This window comes from Rhinatrema bivittatum, chromosome 2 (genome assembly GCF_901001135.1).
Source record: "Rhinatrema bivittatum chromosome 2, aRhiBiv1.1, whole genome shotgun sequence".
NCBI classification, from domain to species: domain Eukaryota; kingdom Metazoa; phylum Chordata; class Amphibia; order Gymnophiona; family Rhinatrematidae; genus Rhinatrema; species Rhinatrema bivittatum.
Window position 1 is genome coordinate 494,539,403 of NC_042616.1, and position 10,635 is coordinate 494,550,037.

At 43.8% G+C, this 10,635-nt stretch overlaps 1 protein-coding gene across 1 annotated transcript in view; it reads right to left on the bottom strand.

Annotated features, from left to right (window-relative positions):
* The window catches only part of CAGE1 (cancer antigen 1), a 176,909-nt gene extending 168,382 nt beyond the window's left edge, over nucleotides 1-8,527 (bottom strand). The window contains exons 1-3 of the mRNA XM_029590619.1: nucleotides 8,516-8,527; nucleotides 4,922-5,050; nucleotides 2,540-2,641 (exon numbers count right to left, since the gene is read on the bottom strand). The gene's annotated coding sequence lies outside the window, so the exon portion shown is untranslated. The remainder of the gene's footprint in view (nucleotides 1-2,539; nucleotides 2,642-4,921; nucleotides 5,051-8,515) is intronic.
* Between the last annotated feature and the right edge of the window lie 2,108 nt (nucleotides 8,528-10,635).

The window sequence follows — 10,635 nt, forward strand, 5'->3', positions numbered from 1 at the left end:
TTTCATTAGATTAATCAGCTTCAAGAAATCAATCTTTTTTGGATCAGGGCCACCAATTGAGCAACAATTGAAGTACATTAGGGACCCTAGGTTCCAATCGAAGAGTACAACTGAGACCCATGCAAAGCAGTTACCAATGAATGTTCTTTCCATGTTACCAATAGAAACTTGAGACACAATCATTAACCTATCGAAGAAAGTACTTACTTCAGCACAACTCTCCCTTCTTGTTAAAGAGTTATCTTTTGCACCAACTAATTCATATACTACTTTTGAAGGTGAAAAAGCTCTACAGAGATTTATTAGGACACTTCAGTTGAAGTTTTTTTCAGAACAACCACAGCTTTTGATCCATCAGTAGTTTCTAAATCTTCTAAATAGGTTCCCTCGGGAGCCATGGATGCAGCAATATCCACCCTTGCACAATTAGTTAGACGGGAATGTATTTCTTCCCACTGAGAGTCCACAGAAAAATGGAGTAATCTCTCCAAGGTACCACATCAGGCATTGCAAGAATTGAGAGAATATAGTTCAATCATTATTAAACCTGCTAATAAAGGAGGGGCCATAGTGATATTGAACACTGAAGGCTATGTGAATGAGATAGTATGACAATTGTCAGATCAAACCTTCTATCAGAAACTATCTGAGGATCCCACTAGTAATATCAAGCAATGGATAGATGGGCATTTGGAAACAGCTGTAGAGGCAGGTTGGATTACCAAAAAAGAATTCCACTTCTTGAAAGTAGCTAATCCAGTTTGTCTGGTTCTCTACACTGTTCCTAAAGTCCAAAAATAATTGCAAAATCCACCGGGTCAAACCATAGGATCTGCAAAAGGAGCTTTGTTGGGACATCTGTCTCAATTCGTGGACAAATTTTTGATAGTATGTATTCCTCACCTTCCAGCATATGTTTGTGATTTAACACATATAATATCAATTTTAGAGAAATATAGGAGACCCAGGGAGCATCTTATTCTGGTCACAATAGACATAGCTGCATTATATACCAACATTCCTCAGAAGGAAGCATTGGAAATCGTCAACGATACACTCCACCAAAGAGAAGTGCACAGCAGCATTCCAAATGAATTCTTGGTACAGTTATCATCCACTGTACTACAAGAAAACTTGTTTATCTCTGATGCAGAGTATTATCAATAGATAAAGGGAACAGCAATGGGGGCCTCGATGGCCCCTGATTTAGCAAATCTCTAGGTAGGGCATTTTGAACGAAAATGGTTGCTTTCATATCCTTTCAAGTCAAATATTCATCTATTGAAGCAATTCATTGAGGATATTTTTATGCTATGGAGAGGAGCAACTGAAGAGTTTGATGAAATTCTAGCTTGGTTAAATTCCTGTGATGTTAATTTATAATTAACCTTGACTTACAGTAAGGAAGCAGTAGCATTTTTGGATATACAAATATCCTTGCCAAGTAGTGGGTTTGAGTTTAGCATTCATCTTAAAGGGGCAGACTGTAATACGTAATTACATTCTACTAGCTTTCACCCGAAACAGCTTAGGGATAATCTTCCAGTGGGATAATTTCTCAGGCTCCGACATCTTTGTTCTACAGTACATGAATACAAAATGCAAGCCACAGTTATGAAACATTGCTTTGTAGAATGAAGGTATCCAGACTATGTCATCAAGAAAAGAGCCCAATGGGTCAGCTGTCAGCTATTGTTTCAATCATCTGCTAGAGTCACAGAACAAAAATTGGTCTGTGTCTTACCTTATACACCAATTATGAATAAATTAAAAGTCAGTATCAGGAAATACTGGCAAGTGTTTTTTTTTGCCATGACTAATGCTAGGAATCTCCAAGATCAATTGGTCCATTCTGCATACATCACACAGGACAGCACAGAAGCAGAGCCCTCTCTAGTAGGATATTTTGCATGTGGGCAGTGTAACATTTGCAAGGTGGTCTTCCAGGGGAAAGAACTTAGGACCTAATTTACTAAGCATTTTTCTCATAGAAACAGAATGGGTGAAAAGCCTTAATGAATCAGGCCCTTACATTGCTACACCGTAAACCTTTTAAATTTCACCAACATCTCACATGCACCACAGAGGGGGTAGTATATGCCCTTTGTTGTTCCTGAAGTTCAGTCAATATTAGGAAGACAACAAGTATGTTTAGGATGCAGATCCAAGAACATTTAAGTTGCTTATGATGCCACAAAATAGAGACATCCATAGTGGCACATTGGATAGAGGCATTGCCTACCATTTAAGAGGTTCAAGCAGCCAATTTGGTACAATTACGATGATCCAACAGAGATGGGGACTTTGAGCTCCAATTACTTCAATTGGAACAATATTTTATTTACAACTGGAATACTATCATCCCACATGACCTTAATAGAGAAATAGATTGGTCTATATGTTATTAAATTTAACATCTTTATTCATCTGTTCTTACAATCTGCTTATTTTATACATGATTCATTCAATAACCATTTTCCAAAATCAGTAAAAGAAAAATAAAAAGAATTAACAACTCAATAAAGTTATGTGATATTACCCGGATGTATCACGGTGATTGGCCCATGCTCCTTTAAAATACCACGTAAGTGAACAGACGCCGTCAGACGCTGAAAAATGGCGGCAGTATTAGGGAAGAATCCTGCAAAACAGTAAATCTTAAATTGCAAAGCTATAATTTGTTTGATAACAAAAAAGTATTTATTTTGTTTATAATCTTTTAAGCTCTCTCTAGCCCCTGAAGCAGACATTTTTTGTCAAAATGCTGGCAATGTCACCAACTGAAGTTGGAAACTGGCAGGAAACAAACATTGTCTAAAGCGACTGTGGCTCTCTTCAGTTTAAGATAAGTGTTTTCTTGCCATTTGATATATAGTTTTGAGAGAGGGTTCTTTAATACAGCACAAGACTTATTTGAACAATTCTAAAAATGACATTTTTTTTACATTATAAAAATGATTGTATATATAAAATTAACAAAGATATCATATTAAAAACAGTTTTTAAATTAAGGCACAGCCACAGTTATGGCAGGTGCCTAATTCAGAGATACTGGACATCAGATATAGCCAGTAAGGTTTTTACACTCCTTATTTTGTTTCTGTTTATAAGTTATGTATGTCAATTTTTTCAGTCTGTAAACCACTTGAATGGCTATGTTATAGGTGATATATTGAATGCAATAAATAATAAGAGCAACAACATTATACTTATTTTAATTAGCATTAGCCTGATGAAGGAAGCATAGCTCCCTATGGGCCTCATTTTCCAATATCGCATGCGATACCAAAAAGGGTGTACCTTATGCTAATAAGCATGTGTATTGCAAATTGTGATATCAGCTATGCAAGTTGCACTATTAGCCGAATTTGGGCTACATGGTAGGCCTGTTTCAGTATGAGAGAGAGAGAGAGAGAGAGAGACTTGCTAGAGTGCCTCCTCCCTAGACAGGTATTTGTATCCCTATGGGAGGCCCACCTAGTAACTCGAGGTGAGGTTTAAGTATTAGAGTAGGGGGTTAGGGGCCACTTAGACATTCAACGTGAGATGTACGAACAGAACAGTGGTCTCTTGTGAAGATTTGATGACCTACGGAGTGAGGAAACTCACTCCAAGATGAGATTTGGGCAATGTTCTCTCAACCTAGTTTGATGTTACCCAGGTAGAGAGTCCATCAAGCTAGGTTGAGAGAACCTTGCACAAATATACATTTTCTGTCCACTTCCTTGAGTAAATGTTGTGTCAAACTCATGAAAATAATCATGAGTTACTGAACACCAATAACAATCTAATGGGTAAACACATTTTTTGAACTGCAATCCCCCCTCAAAATATGGGTTATTATATTATATATAAACATACATATGTGAAGGGTGTACTAGGCAGTCACACTGCCAGCCATGGAGATGGAGTAAAGTTTCCAGGACTAATGTTAGTCTATGGGCAGACATTGGAGTTCTGGTACAGGGACCTTTATTCAGGACTTATGGGCAGAAAATATATTTTGAACACATAACCTATGTTTTCTGTGCATAAAATGTGATTTACAAATCATCTACACTAAGCATATTTTTTGCACATTTTAGGCTTGGTACACTTTTTTAACTTCTGATGCATTAGGAATTCAAATTTTAGCTTGTGCGTTAGGTATCTGTGCACTGACTTTCAGCATACAGTTTTAATGCACAGCTTATTACATCATCCCCTAAGGCTCTTTTCTCGTTCGTGTCCATGGGGGGGGAAAGCATTTTAATGTGTTTTACATAAAAGGGTAGAGATGGTATATGCTCAAATTACTGCAAATTTTACATTGTATACAAGCAGATTGATATTGTCTGCAAAATGAAACAAAATGGACATTTGTTTGCAAGTCCCACATCGAAAATGAACTGACATTACAATCTTGTAATGCAAAAATCAAATTAAATACAGTTTTATAATCACTAAAGTGCATACTACTGGTGCATACTTAGCTGAATTGTCCAACATTCTCAACACCTGAACATCATAATCAGCAGAAAAACAAAAATTAGCAGATTCAGCAAAATGTAGGGATATTACTTTACACAAATAGGCTTCCTTTCTGAGCCCACACACAAGATCAGGATGGTGGGTGTGGGGGAGGGGTGACACTTGCCCTTGCTGTAGGGAGCTCTGGTTTTGCTGTCACTACCCTAATGGGCATTTTCAGTCCTCCATCATGTCCCTAGCTCAGGATAAGCTTTGTGTACTGTGCCCACAATGGGGGGGGGGGGGGGGGGTGATGGGAGGGAGCAGAATCAAAAAAGCACCCCCAGCAGCAGGGAGAGACTCAAGGAGACGGTCTCCATTATCTCACTTGCCGGCATTGCATGAGCAAACCCAAAGTGATGAGGCAGAGCATGCGCCACAGGCCTTTCCACCCCCTCCACTGATTACTTGCCTGTGCTGGTGGGACGGGGAGCACAGATTTGGAGAGGAGCGTAGCTGCATGCCCCGACGTGGTACGAGGAAGCTGTGGACACATGCCCATGAGAGTCAGTCACACGAGGAAACAGAGAGTGCGCTTCAGCTAATGTAAGACAGAGAAAGAGAGAGAGAAAATCAAAGCAAAATGCGAAGGACAATCAACAAGAGAGCCCTCACGCCTCACCGCCCTTGCAGCTGCTTCAGCCTGTAATAACAGCTGCTGTCTGCACTCCTCACATGCCGCTTGCTGCTCTATTTAAGCCAGTATGAGGCCTCTCAGACCCATGATGTCACAAGACCAAGTGTGATGGTCCATGACCTCATAAAGCTCAGCAGGCAGAGTTGCTGCTCACAGAGTTCAGGCTACCTGGTTGGATTCTGGCTCAGAGTTGTCAATAGACTGCTTATAGTGCCCTGTTGCATGCCTATCTACAGTGCTGTTCCTACATGTAAGCACCCTTTGCCTTAATTAAGGGGGTAGAACCTTTAATACAAAGAGCTTTTCTTCTATTCTGTGTCCATGGTGGTTGGGGGGGAGGGGGAGTCTAGTAAATCAGGCTCTAAGAATGGTACATTCCTGATCACCCCACTTGGGTGTTTTCTGCACACAAGGCTTCATGACCTTCTGGGGTTCCCACATGGGGGAAAAAGACAGTCTCTTCAAGGCCCTTAGGGTTTTGCTCCTCTATGGGTCTCTTCTGTATACCAGTACAGTCATGCAAAGAAACACTCTTCACACCAGCTCTGTTAAAAATAAAAGCCTTTGTTGCAAAACTGGTGGGAGGAAAACAAAGTCCAAAGCAGTACACTATAGAGCAGTGCACTCCAGTTAACACAATGTCCAATAATGAGTGTAAAACACAATAACAGTCTCATTTCACACACATAGGGGGAACTTTCTCCCTATGCCCTTCCAGTACTTTTTGTGGTAATTGAATCCACTTATCTATTTCTTTTTCATACTGTTATGCTTGCCGCCCACTGGAGGCCCGTGGCGCGGCCCTCTCACTTTCCCGGACGGACCTCAGCACTCACTTCTCCATCGCTGGTGGCAGTCGGCCACCGGCTCAGACCTCAGGCCCCTGCCAATGTCCCCGGTCCTGCCGTGTTGCCTGGGACCTCCAGCCAGGATTCCTCCTCTGGATAGGCCCCTCCGCTTGCTCCGCAGAGAGACGCTGCCGATTGCACCGTGCGCGCATCTTTGATCCTTTTAAAGGGCCCGCGGTGGGAACCTGGCCGCGGACCCAGATGCTGACGTCACCACTCTCAGCGTACTTAAGCTCAAGCAGCGCTCCTAAGCTTTGCCTTTGCAACAGGTCTCCTCGGTTCCCTGTTAATCGAGTGCTCGTTGCCTCTAGAGATTCGTCTCAGCCTTGTGTTCCTGATTCCTCGTTGTTCCTGGTTCCTGTCTCTTCATTCCTACCCTGCTCCTTGCTTCGGATTGACTTCATGGACTTTGACTCTGCTATGCCTGACCATGTCTGCCGTCTCCATGCCTTGACCATTGCTACACCTGACCTTGTCTGCCTTCTCCAAGCCTGACCTCTGCTACGTCTGACCTCGCCTGCCTTCTCCAAGCCTGACCACTGCTACACCTGACCACTGCTACATCTGACCTCACCTGCCTTCTTCAAGCTTGACCTCTGCTACGTCTGAACACGCCTGCCTTCTCCAAGCCTCACCACTGCTATGCCTAACCACGCCTGCCTTCTCCGAGCCTTGACCATTGCCACACCTGACCACGCCTGCCTTCTCCGAGCCTTGACCATTGCTACGCCTGACCACGCCTGCCTTCTCCGCGCCCTGACCATTGCAATGGCTAACCTTGCTATAGACTCTCTCTTGTCCAGAGTTCCACATTGCTTGCTACAGTTTCCCCTGGCTGCCAGCTTCCATCCGACTTTGACAGTGACTCCTCTGCCTTTATCCTCTGGACGTGGACTTACAAGGCTTCGGCCTTCCTCTGCTCAAGCACCCTCAGTCTCTCCTTGTTCCTTGGTACTTGGGTTCCAGTTCCATAACCCGTCTTGGATAGATGTACGCCACCTGCTGCCTGCTGTCTCTGGGCTGAACCATCTATCTTCAATAACCTATCTCAAGGCCCGCCTAAGTCCTGCCAGACCCGGTACCCAAAGGCTCAACCCGAGGGGAACGTGGGCTGGTATAGGTGAAGCTCTAGTGGCCTCTAGTTTCAGCCCACTCCACTTGCTGATGGTGGAGACTCGTAGGTCCTTGCCTATGGGTTGCATCAACCCCACCTCAGCCCAAGAATCCACCTCCAGCGCAACACTTACTTCCTGAAGTCTCAGACTGATTTATAAAGTAAGTCTTAACTCTGTGGATGTTCCCAGTTAGGACACCTATCCCTAGACATCTTTCTGGTACACTCATCCTGTGATGCCCTTAGAATACAGTTTCTTAGCTTGTATTCCTAGATAGCCAGTTAAACCTTTTTCCTAGTTTCAGATACCAAAGAATTTTTTGTTTTTGTTTTGAATACTAAACAATATTTATTAGAATGATGAACAGTTCAACACTTACTATGAATGGCAAGGTGCCAAGAATAGCCATACTGATAGCAGAGCCTAATTCAGTCTCTGGAAGCCCAGTAGTTAGAGGAAGGCATTTGCAATTGTAGTAGAAGCGGATCATACTAGTGGATGGGGAAAATGCAATGCTTCTAGGAGCTTGGTGTTACAGCTCTGGTTGTGTGCAGCCTCCCCTCCACTAGGGGCTAGCCCTACTTAATTCTGTCTGTCTCTTGCTTCAATGCTTCAGCATAGAGTCTCCATTGACTCCTTGCCCTAGCCATTCATGCCTTGCTACCTCCTCAGCCCTTTCCTTGTGGCCTAAGGGCCTTCCTGTTTTGTCTTATCTTGTGGCCTATCTAGACCTTTCCTTGTCTTGACCCTCGGGGCTTTCCTGTAATGCTGCCTTCGGGATTTTAGGTTTCATGTTCTGTGTTGTCCTTGTCTTGTCCTGCACTGTCTTACCTGTACTCTGTTCTTAAGTTCCAGTCTTACCTGTGCACTGTTCCTGAATTCCAGTCTTACCTGTATGCTATTCCTAAGCTCCAGCCTTACCTGCACTTCATTCCAATTCAAGTCTTGGTTCCAGCCTTACCTACACTCTGTTCAATCAAGCCTTGCTTCAGCTATACCAGATTGACAAGCCTTGTTCCAGCCTTGCCCTGCCATCCTGCGCCACTCTGGAGGTGGTGTTCCCCATGCTCTGCCTGGACTGGAGCCACAACAGGATGCAGAAGTCAACCATTGCCTTCCTGAGTGAGGGCTGGACCTCTAACCAGCCCATGTCTATAAGGACTTGCATTAACTATGATGTTCCTAAAGCAATTTCAGATACAATACCTGCTCTTCCAAAAGCTTTACAAGAAAAACTTGTTTCAACATTGATTTCATGTAACATATACTCACCGAGATCCCTAGCTCACCCAATGAATAATTTGCAGTTCTAGATGTTGAAAGCAGCAAATCCTGCACCTGAATTAAAACCCCTGATTTTTACAAATACAGCAAAACATTCTTTACCAGTGAAGACTGACACATACCTTTGTTGCAGTAATTCTGTGGCTTCCCTGTTCAGTTCGCAGTGTTCAGTTCGCAGCCACCAGACCATCTGAAGCAGAAAGGACAAAATGCCTCAGACGCAGCTCAGTCCTTGTCAGCTGCAGTGCAGCAGCTGCTAACAAGCTCTTCACCAAGATGCAGCCACCCCAGCAGAGGGCTCTCACCTAGATATAGTCAGCCTAGTAGAAGGCACTCATCCAAAGCCTGACCTCATCCGCCCAGCATAGGGCATCTGCCTACCACCAGTCTGCCCAGCAGGGGGCACCTGTCCATAGCCAGCCTACCCAGAAGAGGGCACCTGTATCCAGCCATTCTATCCAGCAGGGGGTGCTTGTCCACCACCAGTCCGCCCAGGAGAGGGCATCCATTCATAGCCAGTCCATCTTGTAAGAGGTGTCTTCGCTGGCAAACAACTTTTCAGCCGAGCCGAGCCTTGCTATGACCCCCATGGAAAATGGGACCCAGGAGGAGGGGGTCTTAAAGGGGGAGTATTGTTATGGTTCTGGCTGCTGTGCAGTCTCACTTCCACCAGGGGACTCCAGCAAGCATACCCTTCAAACTTGCTAAGTCCCTCCTTCCTGCTTGCACCACATTCTGACTCCAGCCCTATTTAACTCTGTTACTTTCTTCAGTGATTCTGCATCAAGTTTCCATTGACTCCTTCCCTTAACATTTGTGCCTTGCTGCCTCCTCAGACCTTTTCTTGTCTTGCCTTATGGCTTAAGCCTTCTTGCTCTTGTCTCTTGCCTTGTGGCCTATGTAGGCCTTTCCTTATCATGCCCCTTAGGGCTTTCCTGTAGCGCTACCTTTGGGCTTTTATGTTTCATGTTCTGTGTTGTCCTTGTCTTGTCCTGCCTTGTCTTAGTCCATTCCTGTCCCAGCCTAAGTTCCAACCTTACCTGCATGCCGTTCCTGAGTTCCAGCCATAACTGTACTCAGTTCCTGAGTTCCAGCCATAACTGCACTCCTTTGCAGTCCAAGTCTTGGTTCCAGCTTTATCTGCACTTGTTCCAGCCCAAGTCTTGCTCCAGCCTCACCCTGCCATCCTGCACTACTCCAGAGGTGGTGTTCCCCAAGCTCCACCCAAATTGGAACCACAATATCTGGAGGAGGATTTAGTTTAAGCTGTGAGCCAGAAGAGCCTTTTCCCCAACTGAAAAATCCCTCCATGTAGGGAACAGTCCCAGATTGCTTTGGGTCAAGGGACCAACAGGAAAAAAAAGAAAGAGAGGTGGGAGGGAACAGATTCAATAGGAAGTTCAGAATTATTCAAATAGCAACCAACAATAACAAATCTGAAAACGTAGCCAACACCCTGGAGAGACTCTAAGCTAAGCAATATCACAATATGACACAGGATGGCAGTATAATAAACATGTAATACATTGTGGAAACAAAGAAACAGAAAAATGACAGCAAAAAAAGACCATATGACCCATCTAGTCTGCCCATCTATCCAACTTATCTAACCCTTACAATTCCAATCAATCCCTCAGAGATACCCTGCATTTATCCCATGCTTTCTTGAATTCAGATATCATTTTTGCCTCCACCGGGAGGCTGTTCCATGCATCCACCACCCTCTCTGTAAAGAAATATTTCCTAAGATTACTCCTGAGTCTACTCCCTTTCACCCTCATTCCAAGACCCCTTGTTGTAAAGCCTCTTTTCTATTGAAAGAGGCTTGCCTCCTATGCATTGAACTCTTTGAGATATTTAAATGTCTTTGTCATATCTCCCCTATCTTGCCTTTCTTCTAGGGCATAGATGTTTAGATCTTTAAGTTTATCCCTATATGCTTTAGAACGAAGACCACTGATAATTTTAGTAGCCACCCTCTGGACCGACTCCAACCATTTATATTCCTTTGAAGGTGCGGTCTCCAGAATTGTACACAGTATTCCAAATCAGGCTCTCCGGGGATCTATACAGGGGCCATATCACCTCCCTTTTTCTACTGACCATTCCACTCCCTAAGTAACCAAGCATCTTTCTGGCTTTTGCTGTCACTTTATCAACCTGTTGGGCCACTTTCAGATCATCAGATACAATCATCCCCAGATCCCGCTCTTCTTTGGTGCTTAAAATTTCACTTTCAGTT